The sequence below is a fragment of the Panthera uncia genome, chromosome D2, assembly GCF_023721935.1.
Source record: "Panthera uncia isolate 11264 chromosome D2, Puncia_PCG_1.0, whole genome shotgun sequence".
NCBI lineage: Eukaryota > Metazoa > Chordata > Mammalia > Carnivora > Felidae > Panthera > Panthera uncia.
Window position 1 is genome coordinate 55940366 of NC_064818.1, and position 20749 is coordinate 55961114.

A 20749-nucleotide genomic window follows, 5' to 3' on the forward strand; every position below is an offset into this window, starting at 1 on the left:
ACCTTAATTACCTCCTAAAAGCCCTATCACCAAATACAATCATACTGGTGGTTAGAACTTCACATACAAATTTGGCAGAGACAATTCTGTCCACAGCAGTAGTGGTAATAAGTTCTGAGAAAGAAGATTCACTAATAACACCCAACCCACACTCTCTCTTCTCCCTCTTCTGCCAGAGCTCCAAATAAGTCCAAGGGACTGTTATATAGTTGAAAAAAGATGCTCCCAAAAGGTATAGTTACATACTGGTCAAAAAGATGCCTGGTGGGCATTGGGGTTGCTTCTTATGCAAGAGAGCTAATCTTCCTTCTGGTAGCAGGATTGACCTGGTAGTTCTGAGATATCCAATAAAAGTCTTCATTTGTAAGATATCAGCAGGAATTAGAATTCATCTGATGCTCTCCTTGGGGGAGAGGGGCCATGGGATAGTTGTCTTTCTATGTGACTGGAACCTTGCTGACTTGGCCTCATAGCCACATGGATATGTCTAATCCAGTTCTGCCACCATGACTAGCAACCCTTTGGCCTTGTAAGTGCCGGCTTATACCTTACCATGCTTCTGTCCAACACAGCAGGGACCTGGGAAGACAGCCATTTCAGTGTTCACACTGCCTGAGCCTGGTCCCTTCTCCCCACCCCCAACCCAGGTCAATGCACTGTGATATTCTATATTAACCACTCAGCTCTGCTTAAGACTTCTGGGCCCACTTGGTTAGAGCAAAAGAACACCAGTCCACAGTGAGGTAGTGGAAAGGATAGACTATTTTGTAATTTAAGAAATTGGGGGAGATAGATAAGACTTATCTGCATGATACTTATTCACATGGTTTTTGCCAGGATTAAAAATATAATATTAGCCAAGTGGTGACTATAACATCAAATGTATAATAAGCACTCACTAAGTAGTAGTCATTATTATTAAAAAGAATCATGAAGATAGAGGAAAAGAGCCCTAAGAGCTTGCAGAAGTGCAGGAAAATGCAAAGGCCTAAGAATCTCCACTGAGAGCCCTAGTGTCACCAAATATATCACTAAAACTCTTCTTGATTAAACATTCATTTTAGTAAGATACCAAAGCTTCTTCAAAAATGACAACACTAATAGCATTAGGTAGAACACAGTGAGCTTTAAGTTTTAAAAGTCACCAATTGGTTGAAATTACTTTCTGACATTTCTGAAGGTTCTTTATTTCCTATGCTTTTATTTTTCTACAAAAGAAAGGAAATCTTCAGATTGATTTCAGTGTAGATATTTTCCTATGGTCTTTATAACTTTGGTGTAGAAAGCCTACTGATGTCTCTGAAGAAATGTAATGAAAGAGACTGCTTCTTTCATTTTGAAATGTGAGATAAAGTACAGCATTGTTGGTGCCCACACAGAAGTGACAGACTATACTTCTACTAAATATACCATTTGCTAAGCATCTCTAAGTGTGAGCCTTGTGTGAATGCTGAGGAGACTGAGTTAAAGGAGTCCTAAGGGGATAACTGTGCTCTCCAACTCTGTCCTTGACATAATATCTTCTTGCATTCTCTCCACATTTCCTTCTACTCTCATAATCCTCCTCCAATATTTGCTCCAACAAAACCCTGAAACCTCTTACCCTTCACAATCTACCCTCACCCTTTCAAGTGTGGAGATTTCATTCTCATGTCTGTGAGCACAATATATTTTATCATTTCTTCTCACAGATTCCCTAAACGCATTAATACCATTTGGTTCTGGATTGTTCCTCATTTTCCTCCCTTAAAACATTAGAAATATTTTGGAGTTAACAAATATTCCTTGGTTCTCCACTACTTGCAAAGTAGGCTAAGTATTTTCTCATAATAAGAGTGGTTGTCTTTGAATCACTTTTAGGGAAATCTCATGTGCTTTTCTGAATGGAGTCAAAAGAGATGACAAGCTGAACACCAGTTATCAATGTTCAGTCACTGGAATACTGGGAACACAGCTCTACAAAGCATCAACTTTGTCCCATTTAGCACATTAGTGAGAAATAAATGAAATTAAAATATTTTATTCTATTTAAAGCAGCAGTATAAGTTTGAAGTATTACATAAACCCAAGCATTTTCTACCTTCTTTCTTTCTTTTTTATTTTTTTAATGTTTTTATTTATTTTTGAGACAGAGAGAGACAGAGCATGAGCATGGGAGGGGCAGAGAGAAAGGGAGACACAGAATCTGAAGCAGGCTCCAGGCTCTGAGCTCAGCACAGAGCCCGACCCGGGGCTTGAACTCATGGACTGTGAGATAATGACCTGAGCTGAAGTCAGAGATTTAACCAACTGAGCTACCCAGGTGCCCCTTCTTTCTTTCTTTTTTAAAGTTTATTTATTTATTTTGAGAAAGAGAGAGGGAGGGAGGGGCATAGAGAGGAAGGGAGAAAGAAAATCCCAAGGAGGCTCTGCACTATTAGAGGGGCTCTGCCCCCATGAGATGTGGGCTCTGCCCCCATGAGATGTGGGGCTCAATCTCATGAACTGTGATATCACGATCTGAGCTGAAATCCAGAGTCCAACGCTTAACCAACTGAGCCATCCAGGTGCCCCTACCTATTTCTTTCTAATGTATGTATACTTTAGGTTATATTGTAGTAAACTAAAAATAATTCAAATTTGATTGTTTTAGGTACTTAGAGAGGATAATAGATGTCCCCCTCAAAACAAAATTAGAAATGATGGTTAAATTGAATATTAAAACTCAATGGATCAAAATATCAATGATATATAAAACTCTAAGACTAGAAAGACCTATTTAAATACATAACCATATCCAAAGAAAGAAGTTGTCATCAGAAGAAGATTGATTAGCTATAGGAGCAGAATCACAGAAGGAAATAGTGATATAAGTAGGGGGAATTTTAGCCTACAGAACAATTTCAACAATTTCAATAATTTTCAATAATTTTTATTGAGTACCTACTAGACATCATTTTGGATCTGAAGACACCATAGTGAACAGGGAAGCTAAAGCCCATCTCCCAGACCTTACATTCTAGATGGAAGGGACAAACAATAAAGAAAGAAAGGAGAAATTCCAATTGTTAAAAAGTTCCATTAAGAAGACAAACCAGAGAATAATGTTATGATAAAGCATAGTGTGTGTAGGCAGGGGAGGGATATTTAAATTGGTTTGGTATAGGTTTGGATGAATATACAAAAGATAGTAGTGGCTTAAATGAGATGAAGTTTCTTTTTCTCCCACTTAAAAGAGGCCTGTAAGTACACAACCCTGGGTTATTTGAGAAATTCATCAGAGACTCAGGCTTTCCAGATCTCTGCTGTACCATCCTTAGTAAATGCCCTTTTTCCCCATGACCCAAAAATGACTGCTAGAGCCCAGTCACTGTATTTGATATTCCAGGGAACAAGATGGAAAGGGGGAGAAAGAAGGACATATCTTTTTCCTTTTAGGTACCGCTTTCAAAGCACCACATAGCACTTTGTCTTACATTTCATTGGCCAGAACTTAAAGGACAGCATCGAGCTGTAAGAGAGGCTGGGTAATAGAGCCCTTTGGCTGTGTGGCAATGTGCCTAACAAGGGGAGAAAGGGAGAGAAGATATTGGAAAGCAAAGATCTTTCTTACTGAAGGTGGTCTGGAAAGGCCTCTCTGAGGAGCTAACATGGCCTGAAGCCTCAATGATGAGAAGGAGACAGCCATGAAAAGATGTGGAGGTAGAACATTTCAATCAGAGAAAAGGACAAGAGCAAAATCCCCAAAGTGAGAATGAACTCTGCATATCTCTGGAATCAAAGAAAGCTAGGGCACTGAAAAAACTGAGGGAAAGGATGCTACAACATGAAGTCAGGAGATTAGCATGTTAGACCTTATGATGGTCACAGTGATGAATTCAAATTGGGGTATTTTCAGTCCCCTTAAAAGGGTCATCCTCATTGTGATAAGGATGAATATGAGACCATCAAACATGTGATTAGCCCAAGACATGTGATTTATCTATGCTCCATTGTGGTGCCTACAGGCCTGCTGAGCAGTGTTCTCATTTTACATACTCCATCAGTAAAGTGGCTTCTGGTTCTTGAGTCCCACTCTCCTCCCCCGACTTCCTTGGCAACTTTTCTCAGTTGTTGCATTGGAAGGCTTGGGCTTTAAGAAGACTGTGGAAGCATGTCATGAACAGAAATACAATTCAAGGTAGTTAAATCCTGAATTCCCTCAAAATAAACAATCGGCCAAGTAAGATAAGATTGCACTCTCAGCATCCAAGAAAAATACTCAGAAAAGACTCTCTTAACCTTTGTTTGCAATAAAATAAACAGCTCAACAGTTTCCCTTCTGTTTCTCCCACATTTCATATTGGGGTTTGTAGGAAGTGTTCACATCTGCAGAGAGAAGAAAGGGAGCAGCTGGAGAGGCTGTCTCATCTTCCAGCATTTGTTCTCTATAAGCTTTGACAATTGGAGTCACAGAACTTTAAGAAAGTTTAGCTGTTTAAAGATGGATCTAGATTCCCAAAAGATCAGTAGAGTTGTTAACAAAATAATGCCCTATAAGGCGAGTATCTTAGAGGTCTTTCATTGTCTCCACAAATGTCACTCACTCACACACTCAAATACACATACACACTCACACACATACACACATACTTGTATACATTTAAATACATATACAATAACTAAACCAGGCCAATTAATTTGCATATGACATATTTTTAATGCATTTGTAGAACCTAGCTGGGCATTCTAGAGAAGAAGTTAAAGTCAAGGATTAGTCAAACAAACAAATAGAATTAAAAAAAAACATACAAGGAAAATGAGGTCACACAGAGAACCATGAAACAAAAAAGAAGGTGATGCAATAGGAACAGTCAAACTTCAATTAAATGAATGAAAATTACATGATTATTATTCATACGCTCTACTATTGAACATTTACTATAGTCTAGGCAATGTGCTAAACACTTAAATTACCTTATCTCATTTAAAATAATAATGTCAAGAGACAGGTACTGTTATTACACATATTTATAGTTAAGGAAACTGAGTGCAGAGACATTAAATATTTTGCCAAGTCTGAGAACTAGTAAGTGATGTGGCTGGACTCAAACCAGATCTGTCTGAGTCTTAGGCTTCTCATGCTTATGTGATACTCATATGCCATAGGGGTTAGGAAGAAGGGAGGAAAATGTAAAATTTAGCTACATTAATATTAAAATTTTATAATATTTCTACTGGATTATATTCCTATCACAGCTCACCTGAAGTATCATGTCAAATTTAGGACCAAAACTTAAAGACACAGACTTGAAGAGTTAGGAGGTACTGGCTCCCACTACTTCTAGCTATGTGACCTATGAGAACCTCAAGTTCTCCATGGCAAAGTGAGAAAAATATCTACTTTACAGAGTTGATGTGAAGACTGAAGATAATGTGTATGAAGGGAAAAATACAGTGTCTGGCATACAGCCAACAGAAAAGGCACTAAAAATATGGCAGCCAATATATTTATGACTATTATTCTGAGAGGATGACGACTAGGGTATTGATCATGCTTTCTGAACATTAGTATGAGATGTGAACTCACACTTTCTAAGGGAGTGGTTTCATAACTGCTTTGCATTCTGCTACAAATTACAATTCATACCAAGTTTAAGGTTGAGCTCTTCTGAGGCAAACAAGATAAATCTTTTAAATCTAGTAATTTCACACTCCCCAGAGAACTAAGAGGGACTCTCTCCAGTCTCTTGTCAAAATTATCTCTGAAAAAACAGTCAGTGGGAAAGGAGTCCCAGTGGCTGCTGATATGTTGCCAAGTCCAACACCCGTATCTCTTCAAAGGTCTAGCCCATAAAGAAATATCACTTTGTCTTGACTGACAGCATTTATCTTGGATTTCAAAGTATCAAAGCACTGTTGGTGCCCAAGATGTTTTGTTAAATGATACTAATGTGTTCAATGATCTACATTTGAAAGGCTGTATTTCTGAAGCTGATAAACTCCCCCAAACCCTACTAGTGAAGACCATTTTCAGTATATAAATGCCATCTGCATTCAAAAAACACCCATTATTCACATCCTGCAGAAGCATTCATAGCCTAAAGCCCACTCACAGAGGATAGGGGGTGGAGGCCCTCCTGTAGATGGAGACAACTAAGAAGTCCTTAGAAACACAGGAAAACTACCATCCAGCTCATCCTTACCTCTAGAGCCTAAATGAGTTCTGGGGCAGAAAAACAGAACTGTAAAATAGAAGCCAGTCTTCCTCCTTCTCTTACTACTGTCACCATAGAAACCAGTATGTTTCTGTGCACAGTTTTTCCACGAGACTATCCTTGCCTCAGATTCTACCAGCCAAAAGTCCCAGACACCAATTCTTCCATGAAATCTGCTTCTTTTCTACTAAGACCATATCTATCAGACCTAAAATCTGGACTGCTGAATCAGCAAAGTATTTCCAAAGAAGTGAGACTAGTATCATGAGTGGTTAAGAGAAGTCATTAAATAGCATTGAATCACAGGGTGAGAAAGCCATTCCATTTTCAATTCTTTTTCTGATTTTCTGATTTATTAAGAAGTCCCAGTGCCATGCTATAGTGTCATTAGCATGTCTCCAACACTTGTTAAGTTTTTTTTTTTTTTTTAAGGACTTGGTTTCAGTGCCAAGGAACAGGCAACACTACCTACATAGAATTTAATAACCTTATTTTGTTTATACTGTCTTTATTTTTAGTTACTGTCTTTTTATGGCAAGAGAACTAGTTTTCCATTTATAGTAGTAAGATAAAGTTTACTTTCTTAATTCATTTATTTGAATTATTTAAGTTAAAAAGATGAATCAACTATAAAACTGGTATGCAGATAAGGGGAAAATTATGTAGGTGGGTTGAAAATGATTAACTGTGGAAGATACTAGTTACTATATAATTGGAAAACAGATTTAAAAATGTATCCCTCTACTACCCTAGGGGAAAACTAATCTCTCCCTCATCTGTGGTCCCACAGCTCTGTTTGTACCTGTAATACAGCATGAATTCATTTTCTATGAATTATAGTTAGCTATGTACATTTCTCATTATCCCTAATGGAGTTAGCTCCTGGAAATCTTGTCCATTTTTTATAGATCCCCTCTCTGTTACACAGAGTACATTCTCTGTGAATGTTTGTTGAGTTGGGAACCTAATTCACCTTGGTCCCAGCTGTAGAGTATAGGGAGTCACTTTAAGGATCCTCAGGAGCAACAAAACATAAGATTTCTCTACAGCACACAATCTTCACTACTTGCATTAAAGATCAGTCAATAAACAATCAAGACAGACTTACTAAACTTCCATCATGTTAAAGCCCTTTTGGATATGCATAAATAACAAGATACTTTTATAATTTTTTGATGATTATAAAAGTTACATATGCTAACTATAGATAATTTAGATGATGCAAAAAGCAAAGACAAAGAGGTATATAAATACACATAAATAAACCACAATTCCCACATCTGCACATATCTACTATTAACATTTTAGAATGTTTTCTTCCAGCCTCTTTGCTGGTTTGTTTTCAGCACTGAGAATGCATTTGTGTATTAAATTGTGTCTCCGCCTTTCATCTTATTCACCTGCATATTCACTCTTGGGCCAGTTTGTGTTTTACTTGTTTTCTATGTACCAGCAACACGAATGACTAAATATGTAGAAACATCAAGAAATACTGAAGTGTGGGTATAAATGACCCTTCTAGACTTTTGCCGAGTAGAGGCATTCCATAACTTAACAGGAAACATAAGGAGTTTCAAAAAAGATGTGTTAAAATGTTTCTTTAGATGGAGAACAGCAATGATGGCAGTTTCCAATTAAGGATTAGTCACAGAACCGTGGACTGTGCAGGCTGGAAAAAGGCTTAAGAAATGCCTTTATAGACTAGGAACCAAAGGTCAAAATAAAGTTAATGACCTAGTAAAGAACACTCATTAGGAACAGCAGGCTCTATTATCTAGCCTCAATGCCAGATGGAGATAAGATATTTTACATTATAATGTAAGTCAATGGGAAACACAGGTGAATGTTCACACAACCTAAGAAGAGCATATCTATTGTTAAATGAGGAGCACCTGCATAGCTCAATCCACGCAAAAAGTTTTTCCTCACCCCAGTGCCCAACCAAGGACACAGCCCTCAATTATTGTTTTGGTAATGATGTGGATTAGTCTCTCTGTCAACAGACTCTCCTACTTCTCACCTATCCTCCACATGACCACCAGAATAATCTTTATAAATTTATATATAAATTTTATATAAATAATTATACATAAATTTATATATAAATATAAAAAAATAATTCATAAATACTATTTTCATCATGTAATTCCCCTTATCACGCTATCTTTAATAGGCACTGTTGGCTAAAAAACGAAGTTCAGATTTCACATTCAGGTCCTCTGAAACCTATTTCCACCAAAGATTCTTATTTTGGGACTGTTTGTAAGAAATTGCACAGGAAGGTAGAAACGAGTACTAGACTCCGAGTCAGGAGATAAGGGGCTAAAATACCAGTTTTGGCTGCTTGCTAATCAGGTGATCCAGGGCAAGTTATTTAACCTCCATGAATCTGTTTCCTTACCTATAATATAAAGATAAGTAATATTTTTTTTCATATAGTTGGGGTAAATAAAAATTAAGTAAAAGCAAAATTAACATGCTTGACACATGGTAGGTATTCAGTTGAAGTCAGCTGAATATGAGTATCAGGTTTCTTCTACCTATAAAATTCAAGGTTTCCCTTCCCCAATCGGTCTCTCCACTCCAATCCAACTCCCATATTTACTTCTCCCAAACAAGAAATTCTGCTGGGCTGACAGCTTGCTCAGAGCCTGGAGCCTGTTCTGGATTCTGTCTCCCTTTCTCTCTGCCCCTCCGCCGCTCACACTCTGTCTCTGTCTCTCTCAAAAATAAATAAACACTAAAAAATAAAAAATAAAAAATAAAAAAAAAACAAGAAAATTCTTCCATTTTCTAGTGCCCCTCCTCTACATCTACACAGATATCACCATCCTTCAAGTTCTCTTCAAAACCTACCCTACTGTGTAAAGTCTATAACAAAGCCTTAGTTAAAAATAGACACTGTTCCTTCTAAGCACTCAACTCTCTTAACTTATCCTTGCCTTGTATCATGAACTTTTCATGTATTCAGAATGTATCATCCTAGCAGTATTACATGTCCTTGAGGGCTACTCTTCTGCACTGTTCCTCTTTATATCTCTCATTCATTCAATCATTCATGGAAAGTCCTTGTTGATGAGCACTGAGTCACACTGAGTTCTAAAGGATTAGCAAAAGTTGGCCAGGCAAATAGAGGGAAGAGGGGCTTCCAGATGGAAGGAATAGCTAGAGTGGAGGTCCTGGGGCCAGTAACAAACAGCTTGGCAATTTATGTAACTGAAAAAAAGAAATGAGGTAGAGAAACAGAAAGGAATCAGACTAAAGTAAGGTGGAAGAAGAAGTAGTTCCTTCCCCTGAGCATATTCTACCAAAGTGCCACATTTTTTAAAGATGCCAGTAATACACTGAATTATAGCTGTTAATATTACAATGAAGACTTCAGAGGTAGCAATATGAAAGCTACCAAAGTGACAAAAAAAGGAGGCTGTTAAATGGTGGTGCTTTTTTAAATTACAGTTATTCTACCAACCAATGGTAAGGCTCCCTCAATCTACTTCCTCCCTAACCCTCCCCACTCCAACTCAGTTGACTTTTTTTTTCTTTCTAACTTGCTGATACAGGTTTGATTTCAATCACTTAAAGTAGAGCAATGTTTTGATCTCAGTCACTAATGACAAGGGACTAATCTTTAGAAGAGCAGAGAGGAGGCTTTGTTTGCATGTGGACAAACAACAGATTTTTATACTGCCTCTCTCTATCTCACTGGTCTTGGTATATTTTACTTTCTGATAGTGCCTGTTTTATGAACAGTCATTAAACCTAATCTTGACATTACTCTGTTACCCATAAACGTTTTACAAATTGAAATCATCTTCTACCTTAAATTTTCTATTGGGGTTACGTGTAGACCTCCTTCGAGGCTGGAGTTCAGATCATGCAGATCATGCATCTTCTGGGCTATGAAAAAAAAGTTAGGGTTTTATGAAAGGGAGTGTATGATCTGGTTTACATTCTAAGATTATCTCTGCCATATGAGCCATGCTTTAGAGGAGAGAGCAGTCAGAAGAAGGTAAAAGACTCCAAAATGTTTTCTTCTGCATTTTAAGCTTCAGTTTCCAATAAGCTCAAAAGATGATATGAATACAACACACACATGAGGAGGTCATATTTTCTTCTCTCCACTTAAAGCTAGTGGAAGTCTTCCTTCTACAGGTTTTCCCTTATCTAAGCCTTGAGCTACTGAAATGTGAACTGTCTCCAAACCATCTAAATTTGAAACTTCCCTATGTTTTGTCTCAACACAAATACAGGCTCTTTCTGGGAAAGTCTGAGGAGAGCTCATGAGATATTTGTGTGTTTTATTTAGTTTTTCAAGTGGAAAAACAATAGACATTTCCCTGTTTAAAAGAAAAAACAAATCTGTTGACTTACATACAAATAACTCAAACCAGCTGACCTTTAAAATGTCAAACTTCACATGTGGTCAAGCTTCAGACAGACTCTAAGCTAAGTTTGGAAAAAAAATAATTTCAATAATGAACTGGTAAAGCAAGTAAAGTAAAATATTTGGATGATGATTCAGTTGAGTAACCACTAGTGACCCCAAACTGCCACTTGTTACGGATAGATGCCTTGTAAGATTTTAACTTGGGAGAGTTCAGAAATGACCCAATTATGGTGGGTGTCTTTCCAAACTGACCAGGGGCTAGAAGCAAGAGGAGAGGGAGTATCTGATCCACTCAAGATTGAAATGCTTAGGCCTTAGAGAATACTGGAAACAAGTCTATCATACACATGACTCATTTACTCCTGGATTAAATAATGAATTTTTTAGATCAAGCACTAAAATCTTTATAGGACTGAAAACTTAGTCCTACACATCTCTCACCATGTAATTAAAAATAAAAACAATTATTAACCTGTAAAGGAAAAAAAGTATAAGGAAGCCCAACGAATTTCTAATTTTCTCCTTTGTGGCCACTTTTATGCCTTTTTTAAAAAGATATTTTTCTGGTGAACCTTTTTTTGTTAGCACCCTAAGCATATGCATAGTTTTCCTTTTGGGTAATCAGCACTGTCTGGATCCCCATAGCTATGTTGTTTGGGTTTCTGATCATCAATATTCCCTGACTTCTATAAAGTTACTACACATCTTCCTTGACTTACAATGGTGTTATGTCCCAATAAACCCATCGTAAGTCAAAAATATCCTAAGTCAAAAAATCATTTACACCTAACCTGCCAAATACCCAAGCTTAGCCTAGCTGACCTTAAATGTGTTCAGAACACTTACAATACTTTATAGTTGGGCAAAATCATCTAACCTGAAACCTATTTTATAATAAAGTATTGAATACTTGATGTAATTTATTGAATACTCAAAGTGAAAAACAGCATGGTTGTATAGGTGCAGAATGGTTATAAGTATATGGATTGTTAGCCTCCACCCCCTGCACCTGCCCCCCACCCCACCCAGATCCCATGCCTGACCAGGAGCTGTGGCTCATTGCTGCTGCTGCCAAGCATCAGTAGACAGTATCATACTATATATTGCTAGCCCAGGAAGACATCAAAATTTAAAAAACAAAGTACAGTTTCAACTGAATGTATATCACTCTCACACCATGGTAAAGTTGAAAAATTATAAGTCAAGCCATCTTAAGTCAGGGACCATCTATTATAGAGACTCTTATGAAAGTACATGTTTACATAAATCAAAGTCACTTTATATTACCAGATAATTAAGTGGCTATCTACAATAAAAAGGGGGTGGGGGTAATATGACTTCCCAATGAGATTCCTATTGGGTCTTCTCATTTGTCACATAACAAACTAACTACTCAAGGCTGAACATAATGTATATGTTTATTCACCAGGAAAAATTTATCTTGGCTGACAGAAAACTACATAAAGCCAAGTTTACATAAGCCAAGTCTTAACAAACCAAGGCTTTTTATATGAACCTTTCCTTTTTCCATTTGCTCTTCAGCATTAGAAAGAAAATGCCCACTGCTCATTCCTACTTCAGATAGTTAGTAGTTGCACTTGTCTGAGGCCCAATAACAACTATTTTTGCCCAGACTCCCCTTATTCTACAGGAAAAGAAAAATGCCACAAGAAGTCTCAAGGTGGCAAATGAACAAGTCTGTACTTTAACCTTCTCTTCTTTATGTGTCTGGTTTTGTCTTTCTAGGTAGGTAAGTGTTCATGTTGGTCCTTCCTTGAGGTTAACTAAAAAGCAGCATGATGAGGGTTCTAGAAGTTATCCTTGATTGAAGACAAAATGTATTATGGCATTAAGCCATTCACATCTCCATACTGTCTTTAGTTCCTAACCATTGATCCAAGAATTTGCACTAGTCTGACCTTAGAGGCCCCTTGCAACTCTAACATTTTATAATTACAGACACTTCTCTAGCTCAATGAAGGCAAGGATAAAGTTAAATTAGTGGAAAATTAATGATTTGGCAACTCTGTTCAATCAAGTGCGTTGATACTAAAAAGCACATTAACTTAAGTAATGCATCCTTTTCTCTTATCTTTGCATCCCTTGAACCAGGGCAGTGCTTAACACAAAAAACTGGCCTAAAACAGACTTTTTAATTGCCCCAAGTATCTGAAACCACCTTGCAAATTTCTTGAGTGAAAGAGGATTATTTCAGGATCAGAATGTATAAAGGCAAATGGTGATCAAACAACATGTCACATTTGTGAAAGAAAAGAAGCTTCTTATAGCATGGAGCTCAGGGTGCTTGAAGAGAGAGATGAAGCAAAAAGATGTAGTCAGGAACCAAAGTATGTGTATGTTACATTTTTAAAAGTCATTTTCCCCTCCCATAAAAGCTTAAATGAAGCCAATAAAGAATTTGACCATGGGAGTAATCAAATTTGTATTTTATATAGATGTCTCTAATTAAATTACAATCATTTGTGATATGGTGCACAGAGCCACCAAAACGGAAGCTATATTTACTTCCCTGATTCAAAGCAGTTTAAACCTTGGAGATAACAACTAAGGAACACAGGGTTACTGAGAAATAATTAGTTGTATTTTTTCTATTTATTTCAGTCATTATATAATATAAATGTACTTGGCACTTACCACTCCATGTCAGGCACCAGTTACAAAGACTAACAACAACAATAACATCAACAACAAATTTCATTCTTTCAAACCATGTGAATCTGTAGAGGAATTATAGATAATTTTTATTTTTAATATCTGTTATTATTTAATTTCTGTTATTGTCCTAACACTGTTTTGTGTTGTTTTGCTTGCGATCTCAGGTGCAGAGGGTAGAAATAATTATACTCAGTTCTTGACATATCATCATTGTCAATTTTTGCAAAGCCCTTCTCTTGTTGCATTTATTTTTTTATTTCTCTTTATACTCATACCACATTCAAGTCTTCCTATCCTTAAGACAGACAATGACTTAAATGTGTGTAACATATTTTTCTTTGCATGTGCTTTTATAAATGTACATTATTTTGTGAACATTTGTATTTTTAATTCATATAAATGGTATTGTACTATTTATTGCTGTTTTCTTTTGCAATGCTTTTATGATCCATCCATATTGCTATGTATAACAACAAACTGGTTGTTAATTGTTGCATAATACTTGTTGTGTAATCACCACATTTTATCTATGCATTCTCCCAGTAATGAACACCCAGACTACCCTAACTCCCTCACCACAAGTAAAACTCAACAAATACCCTGTACATGTCCCTTTATAAACCCACATGAGAATTTCCTTGGAGTAAAAAAACATGAGTGGAATTTCAAAGTCAGAGAGTAAGGATACTCTTTATTTGTTCTGCAGAATGTCTGTACTAGCCTATAATCTCACCAGTAGTACATGAAGGTCCCCATATCCCTTGTGGTTGTCAACACTTGGCTTTATCAAACTTTCTAACTTTGCTGGTCTAACAGGTAGAAGGTAGTATCCCATTGCTTTTACAACGTGTGTCTTCAAAATTATTAATGATTTTGAGCACAGTTTCCCTAGATTTTAGGGTTTTCCCCAAAATAAATTTTCTGTTCCTATCCTTCACCTATTTTTCTTTTCTTGTTGATTCCAGGAGCTCCATATATAACCAAGATATTAATCTCTTATTGGTTATACACATTGCCTATATATTCTCTTATTCTGTCATCTGCCTTTAACTTTGGCCCTGGAGGTTTCATTGCATTAAAAACCCTTAATTTTAATTTACCACTGTTTGCCTTATGGTTTGTGCCTTAAAATTTTGTCAAGAAGTCACTTATTGAGCCCTTGGATCACACATATATTCACTTCTATTTTCTTCTATTAACTTCATGGACTTACCGTTCACATATAGGTCCACTGATTTATGGTGCCACCTTATCATACATAAGTAACACACACAAATGGATTGTTCTTTGAGATCTCTATTCTGCCCCATTGGGCTGTTTATTTGGCATTGCATCATCATTTATGCAATAAATAAAGCAACTTTGCTACTGTCTTTCTTTCTTCCTCTCCCCTCTCACTTAGCTCAACTCCCTATCAACTCCCATCCTAAAAAGCTTAAGATTGCCACCAGAAGGAAGACAATAATCCTAGTGTTATTTTTATATCAAGTCCTACCCCTATCAACATAGCAGAAAGCATTTTAGTTCCTAGAAATGTAGTTTCATTTGATGCAGTTATCTCTCAATGTATTTATAAGATATATATTTTGGGGGACAACTCCATGTGGGCATGTTCCTTATTTACAGATCAAAAACACTTTTGATAAAGATGATTTTTTTTTACTTTTTAACATTTATTTATTTTTGAGAGAGAGAGAGTATGGGGGGGGGGCGGCAGAGAGAGAGAGAGAGAGAGAGAGGGAGACATAGAGTCCTTAGCAGGCTCCAGATTCTGAGTTGTCAGCACAGAGCCCGAGGCTCAAACTCGTGAACCACAAGATCATGACCTGAGCCGAAGTTGGACACTCAGCCAACTGAGCCACCCAGGCACCCAAGATTTTTATATATTTTTTTAATGCTTATTTTTTGAGAGAGGAAGAGAAAGAGAGAGGGAGACAGAGACAGAGACAGAGCGTGAGTGGGGCAGGAGCAGAGATAGAGGGAGACACAGAATCTGAAGCACGCTCCAGGCTCTGAGCTGTCAGCACAGAGCCCAACATGGGGTTTGAACTCATGAACTGGGAGATCATGACCTGTGCCAAAGTCAGACAGTTAGCCAACTAAGCCACCCAGGCACCCCTACATGATCTTTTGTTAAGATGATAAATTATACATTTGGATTCCTGAGTCATGTAATAGTAACATCATCATGTTGAACTGTGTGTGTATTCTTCTAGATTTTACTAAGCAACCCAAAATCTTCTGTGAATGTTTTTTTCTTACAAGAACTGCAGAGGCTTCCACTGTAGAATATAATTTTGCAATGATATGTACAAATCAAGTGGGAATAATAAACTACACTAATGAACTATAAATTTAGGGTTAATTGTGTCTTCCATCAATCAGCGTTTGTGGTAACCCTTACCAAGAAAACTCTTAACAAAGTAGTAACACAAAAAATGACAGTGTTTGTAATTTTCTGTTTGAGCTATATAAGCATGATTGCCAGTATGTCAAAATTACCTGAATAAATAAGCCATCTTCTGTCTAGGTGAACTACAAGTCACAACTTTGCCACAAAAAAAGAAAAATCTTTCATAAAAAGCTGTTACCCGAGTAAAAGTGTTAAGCTGATACACTAATTTCAAAATATCCCTCCAATATATTGCTATCTAAGAATACTCAAAGAATTTCCTGCCCACAAACATCTTTGTCTCTGAAGGTAACTTCTCACATCTAATAAAGTGCTGTCTCCAAAGTAAAATACCCAAGTCCACAAAACATAAAACAGCACCTGCGATGTAAATATATTACTTCTGAACTAGATGGTTTTGATGATCACATCTTAGTGGTATCAAAAGGTAAATCCCAAATTTGCTTTAGTAAACATGAACAACTTATAAGAACAAGAATATAGCATTTTTTCACTTGGCTAATATGCTCATTTTTGTCGTTGGAATTTTCCAAAAGTATATTTGGGTAATGTTTTAAATTTGTCTATATTTTGCAAATTGCCTTTTTTCTACCTGTCTGTATTCTGCAAATTGCCTATAATGAGCAAAATGGGCAAAAGCAAAATAATTCATTTAATAAAAAAAAAACTATACTCATCCTTATCATGCACGATATCCCCACTACCAACCCCACCACACACATACACAGTAACAAAAGAGAAGTTCAAAATATAGGGGAGCTTGAGTGAGTAAAGAGAATAATCTGTAATGCTAAATAAAATACAGGTTTCTCCTGCTAGCTGAAAGTCTGGCATTCCTGTGAAACCTTTTGTAAGTCAGAATGGCATAAAGTGAAGAAATGATTACCATTTTGTAAAAGGGAAAATCCCCTTTTTTAGGTTTGCAAAAGCAGGTATTAATGTAGGTCTTTCATAAAAGCACAGTGGCTTAAAAGACACTTTCAGACAGCAGGGGAAACCTGTATCTTAATGTGGGATTTTAAAAGCCTGCATTGGATTGGGGGGGGGGGGGCGGGGTGGTGCCTGGGTGGCTCAGTCTGCTGAGCATCTGACTCTTGGTTTCTGCTCAGGTCATAGTCTCAGGGTCTTGGGATGGAGCCCAGCATCAGGCTCTGAGCTGAGCATGGAGCCTGCTTGGCATTCTCTCTCTCTCTCTCTCTCTCTCTCTCTCTCTCTCTGCCCTTCTCCCCCACTCTCTCTCTAAAAGAAAAGAAAAGAAAAAATAAAGACTGCAACTTTATAGAGAAAATAATTACCTGGTGATCAAAGAAAGAGATCATGGAAAATTCTGAGTTACATGTTAGGCATGATAATTCAACTCTGGGCCCAATATATTCATTATAAAGTAACTGAAAACCTTACTGCTTTGGTAACTTTTACTCTCTCCAGCTAAAAGCACTAACTGAAGATGACTAGAGATGTACTATTTTGGAAGCAGGGAACTGATGCTAAATAAAGATAACATCAAACCTTTAGTAGTGGGAAAGCTTAACGTTATCAGTTTTGTTATTCTGGTATTCAATAGAGCAGATGAAATGCTAGATTTATCTTCTTTGAATGAATAACAGCTACATTAAAGCTGAATTATAGTAATTCTAAAATAATTAAATAATTATTTAAAATTTTCACTTGTGTTTGGGTGACTGCCTTTCATGCAATTTTATTAAATTTAATAGAGAAACTGCAAGAGTTGCTGAGATTATAATGTTGCTATATCTGGCTGAATCAGTTATACTCAGCTGCATACTTACAAACTAAAAATCTACTGTGAGATCACACTAATCATTCAAAGAAAAGAAACAACAGCCATCTCTTTTTTCAAGACCTTTGCCCTTATTTTTCCTGGCTATTTCTCTGTATTTCTATCAGAGGAATGAACTAGAAGGAGAGTAAGTATTCAAAGAAAAATGGGTTGATGGGGGGTGGGAGGGAGGGCAGGGTGGGAGGGAGGGCAGGGTGGGTGATGGGTATTGAGGAGGGCACCTTTTGGGATGAGCACTGGGTGTTGTATGGAAACCAATTTGACAGTAAATTTCATATATTAAAAAAAAATGTTAAAAAAATTAAAAAAAATAAAGGTTTAAAAAGAGGCCACGAGAAAAAAAAAAAAAAAGAAAAAAGAAAAATGTAAGCAGATGTAATTTATTTGGGAAGTCTTCTCTCATATAGAGCGACCAAGTCCATGTGTTTCAAGAGCTATAAGAGCAGAAGTGAGTGAGGATAAGGAAAGATTATTCAGCAGAGAATAATTCAGACAACATACAGGCTGGAACTAGGTTAGGCTTCTAGCACTCAGTTCACCTGAACAAATTATTGGACCTATGGGATTTCCTCAAAATTCAGAAGAGTTCAGATTCAGAAAACTTGAGCTCTGGAAGGAATCTTATTAAGGCTAATCAATACTGGTTTTAGAAAGACAGTGGAACTAAGAAAAAGACTGTTTTTCTCCCATAACATAGTAGAGTAGTTTCCAAGACTTGGTCCACTGTTCTTTAAAATTCTTTACTTACCCAACCTTTCTACTCTGTTCTACAGCTCCATTTCAGGCGCCCTTATTTCACATATGATTTACCATAACAACCTCTGAAACAGACTTCATGATTTTGGTCTCTCATCCCTCACCCAGAACTCAACTATGTTAGTCCTATATTTTCCAGATTTTCCCTAAATGAAATTTCTATATTCCCCTCAAGGAAAGGAACCATGTCTTATATTTCTCCTGTATCCCCAATAAAGCCAAGTATAACAATAGTTAAGAGTAGTTAATATACATCAACTAATTAAAGACTTACTATGTGTAAGGCACTGTTCTAAATGCCTTTTGTGTATTAATTCATTTAATCCTTAAAATAACCCAATGTGGTAGTACTATTTTAATTCTTATTTTACAGGCAAGACTTACCCAAAGCCACATGACTGGAAATGATGGAGATAGGGTGAGGGACTTGTAGCCAAGTAATTTAAAATATAGACTCTGTATTCCATTATTTTCTATGATGGGGGTTGGGGGGCAGGGAGGGATGAATGCATATTAAATTTCTCAGTAAGAACTTAGCATGGGTGGCTAGAAAGATACTCAGAACTTAATATACTTTAAAAAGACAATCCTTAAGCATGGCTAAGCTGTGTTTTGTAGATACTGCCATCCCTCCGTTTATGGTTGGCAACACAATCATTCCTCACACTTGAAGTAAGCAACTGTTTGTACTTTCATAAAAATGGAGTTGACAGTGATTACTATCTGTAGTAGGCTAAAAAATGGTCCCTCAAAATATCCATCATGTCAAATCCATGGAACTTATGAATGTCACTTTATTTTTTTAAAAGGGTCTTTGCAGATTGAATTAAAGAACAAAGATGAGATCCTCTTGGAGTATCTGTGAGGGCCCTAACACCAATGTCAAGTGTCCTTATAAGAGATACACAGAGAACAGATAGAAAAGAAGGAGGCAATGTGACCAGAGGCAGAGATTGAAGTCATGGAGCCAGAAGCCAAGCAATGTCTGGAACTACCAGAAGCTCGAAGAGGCAAGGAACAGAGACTCCTCAAGAGCCTTCAAAGAAGCAGGCCCTTGACAACAACTTGATTTTGAACTTTTAGCCTCCAGAACCATGAGGAAATAAACTGCTATTGTTTATGCCACCACGTTTATAGTAGTTTGTTATTGGAGCCAAAAGAAGCTACTATACTATCCATCTCCTACCTGTAATAGACACACATTCCCGGAACAGAAAGTGTGTTTTATGTATCTCTACAGTCTTCACTCTTTCAATCTAGTGTAGTGCCTAAGAAGCATGGTTATAACGCCAATAATATTTGTAAATAAGAATGGAAATAGGAAACAGGAGGGCTGATTTACTACATAAAAATTGTGACCTTGGTAATTAATCTATTCACTCAATAATCATACACTGGAGACTTACTATTGTGCCAGGCAGTGAGCTGGGTAACCAGAAGTCTTCTATGAAATTAAGCTAACAAACATGATCTCTGCCCATATGTCATTCTGAATGACATATTACATTATCTTATAATTAATACATTAACAGTGTAAGAAGAAGATTCATTGTAAATTCACAGGAGGGAAAGCTAACCCAACTTAAAGGTGGTAGAGTCTGTAAGGAAGTCACTTAACCTCTCTGAGACTTCATTATAAAACATAAAATAAATAGCAGAGGTGAGATAAATACCTTATGCCTTAGAGAACTGTTGTGTTCTCATTTAAAATAGGCTCTTTGTAATAATGCATGTTTCATAAAATGCTTATATGTACCTAGCATTGTGGTAGGTATTTAAAAAAAAATTTTGGTACAGTTGACACACAATGTTACAGTAGTTTCAGGTGTACAATGTAAGTAATTCAACAAGTTTATACATTATGTTATTTTCACAAGTGAAGCTACCATCTGTCCCCATACATCACTATTACAGTATCACTGACCATATTCCTCATGCTGTTGTGCTATGATTTTATACAAATTATCTCATTTAATTCTCACAACACAATAATTATTTTATCTATATAAATGATGTATTAATTATTTATAATATATGTGAAATGCAGGTTTCTTAAATTTTCATATTTGTGAATATATATTTCAAATATTTACAGCATATATGAAATAATATATTATTATTTCACCAATTTTATAAAAAGAGAAACACGGGGTGCCTGGGTGGCTCAGTCGGTTGAGCGACCGACTTCGGCTCAGGCCATGATCTTCCGGTTCATGGGTTCAGGCCCCACGTCGGGCTCTGTGCTGACAGCTCAGAGCCTGGAGCCTGCTTAGGATTCTGTGTCTCCCTCCCTCTCTGCCACCCCCCCCCCGCCCCCACACTCTGTCTCTCCTTCAAAAATAAATAAACATTAAAAAAAATTTAAAAAAAGAGAAATAGATTTAGGGACAATAAATATCCTGCTCCAATCTACACAGCTAGTAAAAGGTAGAGCCAGACTTTGAACCAGGCTTAAAAGCCTCAGGTTGTAACCACTACATCATACCTATTACATGAATGTTAAAAATTGAAAATATTGCTAGATAAAGCATTCGGTAAGT

The 20749-nt window shown here is 36.8% G+C and overlaps 1 long non-coding RNA gene across 1 annotated transcript in view; it reads left to right on the plus strand.

Annotated features, from left to right (window-relative positions):
* Window positions 1-19338, plus strand: part of LOC125932865 (uncharacterized) — a 29185-nt gene extending 9847 nt beyond the window's left edge. Inside the window, exon 3 of the long non-coding RNA XR_007460772.1 lies at window positions 19019-19338. This is a non-coding gene — a long non-coding RNA (uncharacterized LOC125932865). The remainder of the gene's footprint in view (window positions 1-19018) is intronic.
* The last annotated feature ends 1411 nt before the right edge of the window (window positions 19339-20749 follow it).